Genomic DNA, 14,745 nt, shown 5'->3' with positions numbered 1-14,745 from the left:
CAGCGGGTGTTGACCAAGTTGTAGCAAGTATAGACACATTACCCGCGGATGTTGACCAAGTATAGACACATTACCAGCGGGTGTTGACCAAGTATAGACACATTACCAGCGGGTGTTGACCAAGTATAGACACATTACCAGCGGGTGTTGACCAAGTTGTAGCAAGTATAGACACATTACCAGCGGGTGTTGACCAAGTATAGACACATTACCAGCGGGTGTTGACCAAGTATAGACACATTACCAGTGGGTGTTGACCAAGTATAGACACATTACCAGCGGGTGTTGACCAAGTATAGACACATTACCAGTGGGTGTTGACCAAGTATAGACACATTACAAGCAGGTGTTGACCAAGTATAGACACATTACCAGTGGGTGTTGACCAAGTATAGACACATTACCAGCGGGTGTTGACCAAGTATAGAGACATTACCAGCGGGTGTTGACCAAGTATAGAGACATTACCAGCGGGTGTTGACCAAGGTGTAGCAAGTATAGACACATTACCAGCGGGTGTTGACCAAGTATAGAGACATTACCAGCGGGTGTTGACCAAGTATAGAGACATTACCAGCGGGTGTTGACCAAGTATAGAGACATTACCAGCGGGTGTTGACCAAGTATAGACACATTACCAGCGGGTGTTGACCAAGTATAGACACATTACCAGTGGGTGTTGACCAAGTATAGACACATTACCAGCGGGTGTTGACCAAGTATAGACACATTACCAGCGGGTGTGTGTTGACCAAGTATAGAGACATTACCAGCGGGTGTTGACCAAGGTGTAGCAAGTATAGACACTTTACCAGCGTGTGTTGACCAAGTATAGAGACATTACCAGCGGGTGTTGACCAAGTTGTAGGAAGTATAGACACATTACCAGCGGGTGTTGACCAAGTATAGACACATTACCAGCGGGTGTTGACTAAGGTGTAGCAGGTATAGACACATTACCAGCGGGTGTTGACCAAGGTGTAGCAAGTATAGACACATTACCAGCGGGTGTTGACCAAGTTGTAGCAAGTATAGACACATTACCAGCGGGTGTTGACCAAGTATAGACACATTACCAGTGGGTGTTGACCATGGATAGACACATTACCAGCGGGTGTTGACCAAGTATAGAGACATTACCAGCGGGTGTAGACCAAGGTGTAGCAAGTATAGACACATTACCAGCGAGTGTTGACCAAGTATAGAGACATTACCAGCGGGTGTTCACCAAGTTTTAGCAAGTATAGACACATTACCAGCGGGTGTTGACCAAGTATAGAGACATTACCAGCGGGTGTTGACCAAGTATAGACACATTACCAGTGGGTGTTGACCAAGTATAGACACATTACCAGCGGGTGTTGACCAAGTATAGACACATTACCAGCGGGTGTTAACCAAGTATAGACACATTACCAGCGGGTGTTGACCAAGTTGTAGCAAGTATAGACAAATTACCAGCGGGTGTTGACCAAGTTGTAGCAAGTATAGATACATTACCAGCGGGTGTTGACCAAGTATAGAGACATTACCAGCGGGTGTTGACCAAGTTGTACCAAGTATAGACACATTACCAGCGGGTGTTGACCAAGTATAGACACATTACCAGCGGGTGTTGACCAAGTATAGACACATTACCAGCGGGTGTTGACCAAGTATAGACACATTACCAGCGGGTGTTGACCAAGTTGTAGCAAGTATAGACACATTACCAGCGGGTGTTGACCAAGTATAGACACATTACCAGCGGGTGTTGACCAAGTATAGACACATTACCAGCGGGTGTTGACCAAGTATAGACACATTACCAGCGGGTGTTGACTAAGGTGTAGCAAGTATAGACACATTACCAGCGGGTGTTGACCAAGTTGTAGCAAGTATAGACACATTACCAGCGGGTGTTGACCAAGTATAGACACATTACCAGCGGGTGTTGACCAAGAATAGACACATTACCAGTGGGTGTTGACCAATTATAGACACATTACCAGCGGGTGTTGACCAAGTATAGACACATTACCAGTGGGTGTTGACCAAGTATAGACACATTACCAGCGGGTGTTGACCAAGTTGTAGCAAGTATAGACACATTACCAGCGGGTGTTGACCAAGTTGTAGCAAGTATAGATACATTACCAGCGGGTTATGACCAAGTATAGAGACATTACCAGCGGGTGTTGACCAAGTTGTAGCAAGTATAGACACATTACCAGCGGGTGTTGACCAAGTATAGACACATTACCAGCGGGTGTTGACCAAGTATAGAGACATTACCAGCGGGTGTTCACCAAGTTTTAGCAAGTATAGACACATTACCAGCGGGTGTTGACCAAGTATAGAGACATTACCAGCGGGTGTTGACCAAGTATAGACACATTACCAGTGGGTGTTGACCAAGTATAGACACATTACCAGTGGGTGTTGACCATGTATAGACACATTACCAGCGGGTGTTAACCAAGTATAGACACATTACCAGCGGGTGTTGACCAAGTTGTAGCAAGTATAGACACATTACCAGCGGGTGTTGACCAAGTTGTAGCAAGTATAGATACATTACCAACGGGTGTTGACCAAGTATAGAGACATTACCAGCGGGTGTTGACCAAGTTGTACCAAGTATAGACACATTACCAGCGGGTGTTGACCAAGTATAGACACATTACCAGCGGGTGTTGACCAAGTATAGAGACATTACCAGCGGGTGTTGACCAAGGTGTAGCAAGTATAGACACATTACCAGCGGGTGTTGACCAAGTATAGACACATTACCAGCGGGTGTTGACCAAGTATAGACACATTACCAGCGGGTGTTGACCAAGTATAGACACATTACCAGCGGGTGTTGACCAAGTTGTAGCAAGTATAGACACATTACCCGCGGGTGTTGACCAAGTATAGACACATTACCAGCGGGTGTTGACCAAGTATAGACACATTACCAGCGGGTGTTGACTAAGGTGTAGCAAGTATAGACACATTACCAGCGGGTGTTGACCAAGTTGTAGCAAGTATAGACACATTACCAGCGGGTGTTGACCAAGTATTGACACATTACCAGCGGGTGTTGACCAAGAATAGACACATTACCAGTGGGTGTTGACCAATTATAGACACATTACCAGCGGGTGTTGACCAAGTATAGACACATTACCAGTGGGTGTTGACCAAGTATAGACACATTACAAGCAGGTGTTGACCAAGTATAGACACATTACCAGTGGGTGTTGACCAAGTATAGACACATTACCAGCGGGTGTTGACCAAGTATAGAGACATTACCAGCGGGTGTTGACCAAGTATAGAGACATTACCAGCGGGTGTTGACCAAGGTGTAGCAAGTATAGACACATTACCAGCGGGTGTTGACCAAGTATAGAGACATTACCAGCGGGTGTTGACCAAGTTTAGAGACATTACCAGCGGGTGTTGACCAAGTTATAGCACGTATAGAGACATTACCAGCGGGTGTTGACCAAGTATAGACACATTACCAGTGGGTGTTGACCAAGTATAGACACATTACCAGCGGGTGTTGACCAAGTATAGAGACATTACCAGCGGGTGTTGACCAAGGTGTAGCAAGTATAGACACATTACCAGCGAGTGTTGACCAAGTATAGAGACATTACCAGCGGGTGTTGACCAAGTTTTAGCAAGTATAGACACATTACCAGCGGGTGTTGACCAAGTATAGAGACATTACCAGCGGGTGTTGACCAAGTATAGACACATTACCAGTGGGTGTTGACCAAGTATAGACACATTACCAGCGGGTGTTGACCAAGTATAGACACATTACCACCGGGTGTTGACCAAGTATAGACACATTACCAGCGGGTGTTGACCAAGTTGTAGCAAGTATAGACACATTACCAGCGGGTGTTGACCAAGTTGTAGCAAGTATAGATACATTACCAGCGGGTGTTGACCAAGTATAGAGACATTACCAGCGGGTGTTGACCAAGTTGTAGCAAGTATAGACACATTACCAGCGGGTGTTGACCAAGTATAGACACATTACCAGCGGTTTTTGACCAAGTATAGAGACATTACCATCGGGTGTTGACCAAGGTGTAGCAAGTATAGACACATTACCAGCGGGTGTTGACCAAGTATAGACACATTACCAGCGGGTGTTGACCAAGTATAGACACATTACCAGCGGGTGTTGACCAAGTTGTAGCAAGTATAGACACATTACCCGCGGGTGTTGACCAAGTATAGACACATTACCAGCGGGTGTTAACCAAGTATAGACACATTACCAGCGGGTGTTGACCAAGTATAGACACATTACCAGCGGGTGTTGACTAAGGTGTAGCAAGTATAGACACATTACCAGCGGGTGTTGACCAAGTTGTAGCAAGTATAGACACATTACCAGCGGGTGTTGACCAAGTATAGACACATTACCAGCGGGTGTTGACCAAGAATAGACACATTACCAGTGGGTGTTGGCCAAGTATAGACACATTACCAGCGGGTGTTGACCAAGTATAGACACATTACCAGCGGGTGTTGACTAAGGTGTAGCAAGTATAGACACATTACCAGCGGGTGTTGACCAAGTTGTAGCAAGTATAGACACATTACCAGCGGGTGTTGACCAAGTATAGACACATTACCAGCGGGTGTTGACCAAGAATAGACACATTACCAGGGGGTGTTGACCAAGTATAGACACATTACCAGTGGGTGTTGACCAAGTATAGACACATTACAAGCAGGTGTTGACCAAGTATAGACACATTACCAGTGGGTGTTGACCAAGTATAGACACATTACCAGCGGGTGTTGACCAAGTATAGAGACATTACCAGCGGGTGTTGACCAAGTATAGAGACATTACCAGCGGGTGTTGACCAAGTATAGAGACATTACCAGCGGGTGTTGACCAAGTTGTAGCACGTATAGAGACATTACCAGCGGGTGTTGACCAAGTTGTAGCAAGTATAGACATATTACCAGCGGGTGTTGACCAAGTATAGACACATTACCAGCGGGTGTTGACCAAGTATAGACACATTACCAGCGGGTGTTGACCAAGTATAGAGACATTACCAGCGGGTGTTGACCAAGGTGTAGCAAGTATAGACACTTTACCAGCGTGTGTTGACCAAGTATAGAGACATTACCAGCGGGTGTTGACCAAGTTGTAGGAAGTATAGACACATTACCAGCGGGTGTTGACCAAGTATAGACACATTACCAGCGTGTGTTGACTAAGGTGTAGCAGGTATAGACACATTACCAGCGGGTGTTGACCAAGGTGTAGCAAGTATAGACACATTACCAGCGGGTGTTGACCAAGTATAGACACATTACCAGTGGGTGTTGACCAAGTATAGACACATTACCAGGGGGTGTTGACCAAGTATAGACACATTACCAGTGGGTGTTGACCAAGTATAGACACATTACCAGCGGGTGTTGACCAAGTATAGACACATTACCAGTGGGTGTTGACCAAGTATAGACACATTACCAGCGGGTGTTGACCAAGTATAGACACATTACCAGCGGGTGTTGAAGGAGTATAGAGACATTACCAGCGGGTGTTGACCAAGTATAGACACATTACCAGCGGGTCTTGACCAAGGTGTAGCAAGTATAGACACATTACCAGCGGGTGTTGACCAAGTATAGAGACATTACCAGCGTGTGTTGACCAAGTATAGAGACATTACCAGCGGGTGTTGACCAAGTATAGAGACATTACCAGCGGGTGTTGACCAAGTTGTAGCACGTATAGAGACATTACCAGCGGGTGTTGACCAAGTATAGACACATTCCCAGTGGGTGTTGACCAAGTATAGACACATTACCAGCGGGTGTTGACCAAGTATAGACACATTACCAGCGGGTGTTCACCAAGTTTTAGCAAGTATAGACACATTACCAGCGGGTGTTGACCAAGTATAGAGACATTACCAGCGGGTGTTGACCAAGTATAGACACATTACCAGTGGGTGTTGACCAAGTATAGACACATTACCAGTGGGTGTTGACCATGTATAGACACATTACCAGCGGGTGTTAACCAAGTATAGACACATTACCAGCGGGTGTTGACCAAGTTGTAGCAAGTATAGACACATTACCAGCGGGTGTTGACCAAGTTGTAGCAAGTATAGATACATTACCAACGGGTGTTGACCAAGTATAGAGACATTACCAGCGGGTGTTGACCAAGTTGTACCAAGTATAGACACATTACCAGCGGGTGTTGACCATGTATAGACACATTACCAGCGGGTGTTGACCAAGTATAGAGACATTACCAGCGGGTGTTGACCAAGGTGTAGCAAGTATAGACACATTACCAGCGGGTGTTGACCAAGTATAGACACATTACCAGCGGGTGTTGACCAAGTATAGACACATTACCAGCGGGTGTTGACCAAGTATAGACACATTACCAGCGGGTGTTGACCAAGTTGTAGCAAGTATAGACACATTACCCGCGGGTGTTGACCAAGTATAGACACATTACCAGCGGGTGTTGACCAAGTATAGACACATTACCAGCGGGTGTTGACTAAGGTGTAGCAAGTATAGACACATTACCAGCGGGTGTTGACCAAGTTGTAGCAAGTATAGACACATTACCAGCGGGTGTTGACCAAGTATTGACACATTACCAGCGGGTGTTGACCAAGAATAGACACATTACCAGTGGGTGTTGACCAATTATAGACACATTACCAGCGGGTGTTGACCAAGTATAGACACATTACCAGTGGGTGTTGACCAAGTATAGACACATTACAAGCAGGTGTTGACCAAGTATAGACACATTACCAGTGGGTGTTGACCAAGTATAGACACATTACCAGCGGGTGTTGACCAAGTATAGAGACATTACCAGCGGGTGTTGACCAAGTATAGAGACATTACCAGCGGGTGTTGACCAAGGTGTAGCAAGTATAGACACATTACCAGCGGGTGTTGACCAAGTATAGAGACATTACCAGCGGGTGTTGACCAAGTTTAGAGACATTACCAGCGGGTGTTGACCAAGTTATAGCACGTATAGAGACATTACCAGCGGGTGTTGACCAAGTATAGACACATTACCAGTGGGTGTTGACCAAGTATAGACACATTACCAGCGGGTGTTGACCAAGTATAGAGACATTACCAGCGGGTGTTGACCAAGGTGTAGCAAGTATAGACACATTACCAGCGAGTGTTGACCAAGTATAGAGACATTACCAGCGGGTGTTGACCAAGTTTTAGCAAGTATAGACACATTACCAGCGGGTGTTGACCAAGTATAGAGACATTACCAGCGGGTGTTGACCAAGTATAGACACATTACCAGTGGGTGTTGACCAAGTATAGACACATTACCAGCGGGTGTTGACCAAGTATAGACACATTACCACCGGGTGTTGACCAAGTATAGACACATTACCAGCGGGTGTTGACCAAGTTGTAGCAAGTATAGACACATTACCAGCGGGTGTTGACCAAGTTGTAGCAAGTATAGATACATTACCAGCGGGTGTTGACCAAGTATAGAGACATTACCAGCGGGTGTTGACCAAGTTGTAGCAAGTATAGACACATTACCAGCGGGTGTTGACCAAGTATAGACACATTACCAGCGGTTTTTGACCAAGTATAGAGACATTACCAGCGGGTGTTGACCAAGGTGTAGCAAGTATAGACACATTACCAGCGGGTGTTGACCAAGTATAGACACATTACCAGCGGGTGTTGACCAAGTATAGACACATTACCAGCGGGTGTTGACCAAGTTGTAGCAAGTATAGACACATTACCCGCGGGTGTTGACCAAGTATAGACACATTACCAGCGGGTGTTAACCAAGTATAGACACATTACCAGCGGGTGTTGACCAAGTATAGACACATTACCAGCGGGTGTTGACTAAGGTGTAGCAAGTATAGACACATTACCAGCGGGTGTTGACCAAGTTGTAGCAAGTATAGACACATTACCAGCGGGTGTTGACCAAGTATAGACACATTACCAGCGGGTGTTGACCAAGAATAGACACATTACCAGTGGGTGTTGGCCAAGTATAGACACATTACCAGCGGGTGTTGACCAAGTATAGACACATTACCAGCGGGTGTTGACTAAGGTGTAGCAAGTATAGACACATTACCAGCGGGTGTTGACCAAGTTGTAGCAAGTATAGACACATTACCAGCGGGTGTTGACCAAGTATAGACACATTACCAGCGGGTGTTGACCAAGAATAGACACATTACCAGGGGGTGTTGACCAAGTATAGACACATTACCAGTGGGTGTTGACCAAGTATAGACACATTACAAGCAGGTGTTGACCAAGTATAGACACATTACCAGTGGGTGTTGACCAAGTATAGACACATTACCAGCGGGTGTTGACCAAGTATAGAGACATTACCAGCGGGTGTTGACCAAGTATAGAGACATTACCAGTGGGTGTTGACCAAGGTGTAGCAAGTATAGACACATTACCAGCGGGTGTTGACCAAGTATAGAGACATTACCAGCGGGTGTTGACCAAGTATAGAGACATTACCAGCGGGTGTTGACCAAGTTGTAGCACGTATAGAGACATTACCAGCGGGTGTTGACCAAGTTGTAGCAAGTATAGACATATTACCAGCGGGTGTTGACCAAGTATTGACACATTACCAGCGGGTGTTGACCAAGAATAGACACATTACCAGTGGGTGTTGACCAATTATAGACACATTACCAGCGGGTGTTGACCAAGTATAGACACATTACCAGTGGGTGTTGACCAAGTATAGACACATTACAAGCAGGTGTTGACCAAGTATAGACACATTACCAGTGGGTGTTGACCAAGTATAGACACATTACCAGCGGGTGTTGACCAAGTATAGAGACATTACCAGCGGGTGTTGACCAAGTATAGAGACATTACCAGCGGGTGTTGACCAAGGTGTAGCAAGTATAGACACATTACCAGCGGGTGTTGACCAAGTATAGAGACATTACCAGCGGGTGTTGACCAAGTTTAGAGACATTACCAGCGGGTGTTGACCAAGTTATAGCACGTATAGAGACATTACCAGCGGGTGTTGACCAAGTATAGACACATTACCAGTGGGTGTTGACCAAGTATAGACACATTACCAGCGGGTGTTGACCAAGTATAGAGACATTACCAGCGGGTGTTGACCAAGGTGTAGCAAGTATAGACACATTACCAGCGAGTGTTGACCAAGTATAGAGACATTACCAGCGGGTGTTGACCAAGTTTTAGCAAGTATAGACACATTACCAGCGGGTGTTGACCAAGTATAGAGACATTACCAGCGGGTGTTGACCAAGTATAGACACATTACCAGTGGGTGTTGACCAAGTATAGACACATTACCAGCGGGTGTTGACCAAGTATAGACACATTACCACCGGGTGTTGACCAAGTATAGACACATTACCAGCGGGTGTTGACCAAGTTGTAGCAAGTATAGACACATTACCAGCGGGTGTTGACCAAGTTGTAGCAAGTATAGATACATTACCAGCGGGTGTTGACCAAGTATAGAGACATTACCAGCGGGTGTTGACCAAGTTGTAGCAAGTATAGACACATTACCAGCGGGTGTTGACCAAGTATAGACACATTACCAGCGGTTTTTGACCAAGTATAGAGACATTACCAGCGGGTGTTGACCAAGGTGTAGCAAGTATAGACACATTACCAGCGGGTGTTGACCAAGTATAGACACATTACCAGCGGGTGTTGACCAAGTATAGACACATTACCAGCGGGTGTTGACCAAGTTGTAGCAAGTATAGACACATTACCCGCGGGTGTTGACCAAGTATAGACACATTACCAGCGGGTGTTAACCAAGTATAGACACATTACCAGCGGGTGTTGACCAAGTATAGACACATTACCAGCGGGTGTTGACTAAGGTGTAGCAAGTATAGACACATTACCAGCGGGTGTTGACCAAGTTGTAGCAAGTATAGACACATTACCAGCGGGTGTTGACCAAGTATAGACACATTACCAGCGGGTGTTGACCAAGAATAGACACATTACCAGTGGGTGTTGGCCAAGTATAGACACATTACCAGCGGGTGTTGACCAAGTATAGACACATTACCAGCGGGTGTTGACTAAGGTGTAGCAAGTATAGACACATTACCAGCGGGTGTTGACCAAGTTGTAGCAAGTATAGACACATTACCAGCGGGTGTTGACCAAGTATAGACACATTACCAGCGGGTGTTGACCAAGAATAGACACATTACCAGGGGGTGTTGACCAAGTATAGACACATTACCAGTGGGTGTTGACCAAGTATAGACACATTACAAGCAGGTGTTGACCAAGTATAGACACATTACCAGTGGGTGTTGACCAAGTATAGACACATTACCAGCGGGTGTTGACCAAGTATAGAGACATTACCAGCGGGTGTTGACCAAGTATAGAGACATTACCAGTGGGTGTTGACCAAGGTGTAGCAAGTATAGACACATTACCAGCGGGTGTTGACCAAGTATAGAGACATTACCAGCGGGTGTTGACCAAGTATAGAGACATTACCAGCGGGTGTTGACCAAGTTGTAGCACGTATAGAGACATTACCAGCGGGTGTTGACCAAGTTGTAGCAAGTATAGACATATTACCAGCGGGTGTTGACCAAGTATAGACACATTACCAGCGGGTGTTGACCAAGTATAGACACATTACCAGTGGGTGTTGACCAAGTATAGACACATTACCAGCGGGTGTTGACCAAGTATAGACACATTACCAGCGGGTGTTGACCAAGTATAGAGACATTACCAGCGGGTGTTGACCAAGGTGTAGCAAGTATAGACACATTACCAGCCGGTGTTGACCAAGTATAGACACATTACCAGCGGGTGTTGACCAAGTATAGACACATTACCAGCGGGTGTTGACCAAGTATAGACACATTACCAGCGGGTGTTGACCAAGTTGTAGCAAGTATAGACACATTACCCGCGGGTGTTGACCAAGTATAGACACATTACCAGCGGGTGTTGACCAAGTATAGACACATTACCAGCGGGTGTTGACTAAGGTGTAGCAAGTATAGACACATTACCAGCGGGTGTTGACCAAGTTGTAGCAAGCATAGACACATTACCAGCGGGTGTTGACCAAGTATTGACACATTACCAGCGGGTGTTGACCAAGAATAGACACATTACCAGTGGGTGTTGACCAATTATAGACACATTACCAGCGGGTGTTGACCAAGTATAGACACATTACCAGTGGGTGTTGACCAAGTATAGACACATTACAAGCAGGTGTTGACCAAGTATAGACACATTACCAGTGGGTGTTGACCAAGTATAGACACATTACCAGCGGGTGTTGACCAAGTATAGAGACATTACCAGCGGGTGTTGACCAAGTATAGAGACATTACCAGCGGGTGTTGACCAAGGTGTAGCAAGTATAGACACATTACCAGCGGGTGTTGACCAAGTATAGAGACATTACCAGCGGGTGTTGACCAAGTATAGAGACATTACCAGCGGGTGTTGACCAAGTTGTAGCACGTATAGAGACATTACCAGCGGGTGTTGACCAAGTATAGACACATTACCAGTGGGTGTTGACCAAGTATAGACACATTACCAGCGGGTGTTGACCAAGTATAGAGACATTACCAGCGGGTGTTGACCAAGGTGTAGCAAGTATAGACACATTACCAGCGAGTGTTGACCAAGTATAGAGACATTACCAGCGGGTGTTGACCAAGTTTTAGCAAGTATAGACACATTACCAGCGGGTGTTGACCAAGTATAGAGACATTACCAGCGGGTGTTGACCAAGTATAGACACATTACCAGTGGGTGTTGACCAAGTATAGACACATTACCAGCGGGTGTTGACCAAGTATAGACACATTACCAGTGGGTGTTGACCAAGTATAGACACATTACCAGCGGGTGTTGACCAAGTTGTAGCAAGTATAGACACATTACCAGCGGGTGTTGACCAAGTTGTAGCAAGTATAGATACATTACCAGCGGGTGTTGACCAAGTATAGAGACATTACCAGCGGGTGTTGACCAAGTTGTAGCAAGTATAGACACATTACCAGCGGGTGTTGACCAAGTATAGACACATTACCAGCGGTTTTTGACCAAGGTGTAGCAAGTATAGACACATTACCAGCGGGTGTTGACCAAGTATAGACACATTACCAGCGGGTGTTGACCAAGTATAGACACATTACCAGCGGGTGTTGACCAAGTGTAGACACATTACCAGCGGGTGTTGACCAAGTTGTAGCAAGTATAGACACATTACCCGCGGGTGTTGACCAAGTATAGACACATTACCAGCGGGTGTTGACCAAGTATAGACACATTACCAGCGGGTGTTGACCAAGTATAGACACATTACCAGCGGGTGTTGACCAAGAATAGACACATTACCAGTGGGTGTTGACCAAGTATAGACACATTACCAGCGGGTGTTGACCAAGTATAGACACATTACCAGTGGGTGTTGACCAAGTATAGACACATTACAAGCAGGTGTTGACCAAGTATAGTGTGACGATAATCTCCTTCAAGAGATTGAGCCTGCTCTTCCCTCCATAATTACGTCTTCACAATTATATAAAAAGACTATGGAAGAAATGTCCAACAACGACAACAACACCAGCAAGGCTTGCCAGGGTGAGCAGAAACGTATGCAGCCAGCCACCTGTTCGAACTCCAACCACCAAACTACCCGTTGATCGCTACGGCTCCGCTGATTGGTCGCCGGTCTGGCTGCACCTGCCTCGCCCCCCCCAATACTACCTGATGTCTGGGGTCGCCCCAACATCAGTCCTCAGAATGTTCAGTGCTTTCGTGGCCATCACACCTCCCAGCTAGACTCTAGCGTGTACTGAGAGAGGTGGTGGCTTTAAGCCAATATTCCAGCACCTCCCATTTTACCTTTGTGTTGCACTTCTTGTTATTTTGCCTTAACGTAACTTTTCATTGTGTCATTTAAGTATTCTTATTATTTTGATTGATTGATTTTATTATAAGAATTTGTTTGTGCATTATTTTCATGTTTTAATTTATTTAACGTAATTAAAATTTCATTGTTAAAGTTTTACTTGTGTTTTGTGTGTCTTCTCCTTACCTTACCACAGACGAAGTTCCAGTTTTTCTATTTTTTTTTTATAACTATGTGACGAGGCCATACCCCTAGCCTTAAACAGCCGAACACCAACGCGTTACCGTCACAATAGACACATTACCAGTGGGTGTTGACCAAGTATAGACACATTACCAGCGGGTGTTGACCAAGTATAGAGACATTACCAGCGGGTGTTGACCAAGTATAGAGACATTACCAGTGGGTGTTGACCAAGGTGTAGCAAGTATAGACACATTACCAGCGGGTGTTGACCAAGTATAGAGACATTACCAGCGGGTGTTGACCAAGTATAGAGACATTACCAGCGGGTGTTGACCAAGTTGTAGCAAGTATAGACATATTACCAGCGGGTGTTGACCAAGTATAGAGACATTACCAGCGGGTGTTGACCAAGAATAGAGACATTACCAGCGGGTGTTGACCAAGGTGTAGCAAGTATAGACACTTTACCAGCGTGTGTTGACCAAGTATAGAGACATTACCAGCGGGTGTTGACCAAGTTGTAGGAAGTATAGACACATTACCAGCGGGTGTTGACTAAGGTGTAGCAGGTATAGACACATTACCAGCGGGTGTTGACCAAGGTGTAGCAAGTATAGACACATTACCAGCGGGTGTTGACCAAGTATAGACACATTACCAGTGGGTGTTGACCAAGTATAGACACATTACCAGGGGGTGTTGACCAAGTATAGACACATTACCAGTGGGTGTTGACCAAGTATAGACACATTACTAGCGGGTGTTGACCAAGTAGAGACACATTACCAGTGGGTGTTGACCAAGTATAGACACATTACCAGCGGGTGTTGACCAAGTATAGACACATTACCAGCGGGTGTTGACGGAGTATAGACACATTACCAGCGGGTCTTGACCAAGGTGTAGCAGTATAGACACATTACCAGCGGGTGTTGACCAAGTATAGAGACATTACCAGCGTGTGTTGACCAAGTATAGAGACATTACCAGCGGGTGTTGACCAAGTATAGAGACATTACCAGCGGGTGTTGACCAAGTTGTAGCACGTATAGAGTCATTACCAGCGGGTGTTGACCAAGTATAGACACATTACCAGTGGGTGTTGACCAAGTATAGACACATTACCAGCGGGTGTTGACCAAGTATAGAGACATTACCAGCAGGTGTTGACCAAGTATAGAGACATTACCAGCGGGTGTTGACCAAGTATAGAGACATTACCAGCGGGTGTTGACCAAGTTGTAGCACGTATAGAGACATTACCAGCGGGTGTTGACCAAGTTGTAGCAGGTATAGACACATTACCAGCGGGTGTTGACCAAGTATAGAGACATTACCTGTGGGTGTTGACTAAGTATAGACACATTACCAGTGGCTATTGACCAAGTATAGACACATTACCAGTGGGTGTTGACCAAGTATAGACACATTACAAGCAGGTGTTGACCAAGTATAGACACATTACCAGTGGGTGTTGACCAAGTATAGACACATTACCAGCGGGTGTTGACCAAGTATAGAGACATTACCAGCGGGTGTTGACCAAGTATAGAGACATTACCAGCGGGTGTTGACCAAGGTGTTGCCAGTATAGACACATTACC

This window comes from Procambarus clarkii, chromosome 61 (assembly GCF_040958095.1).
Source record: "Procambarus clarkii isolate CNS0578487 chromosome 61, FALCON_Pclarkii_2.0, whole genome shotgun sequence".
Lineage (NCBI taxonomy): Eukaryota > Metazoa > Arthropoda > Malacostraca > Decapoda > Cambaridae > Procambarus > Procambarus clarkii.
The sequence above is the reverse complement of the archived record's forward strand: the minus strand, read 5'-3'. Positions refer to the sequence as shown.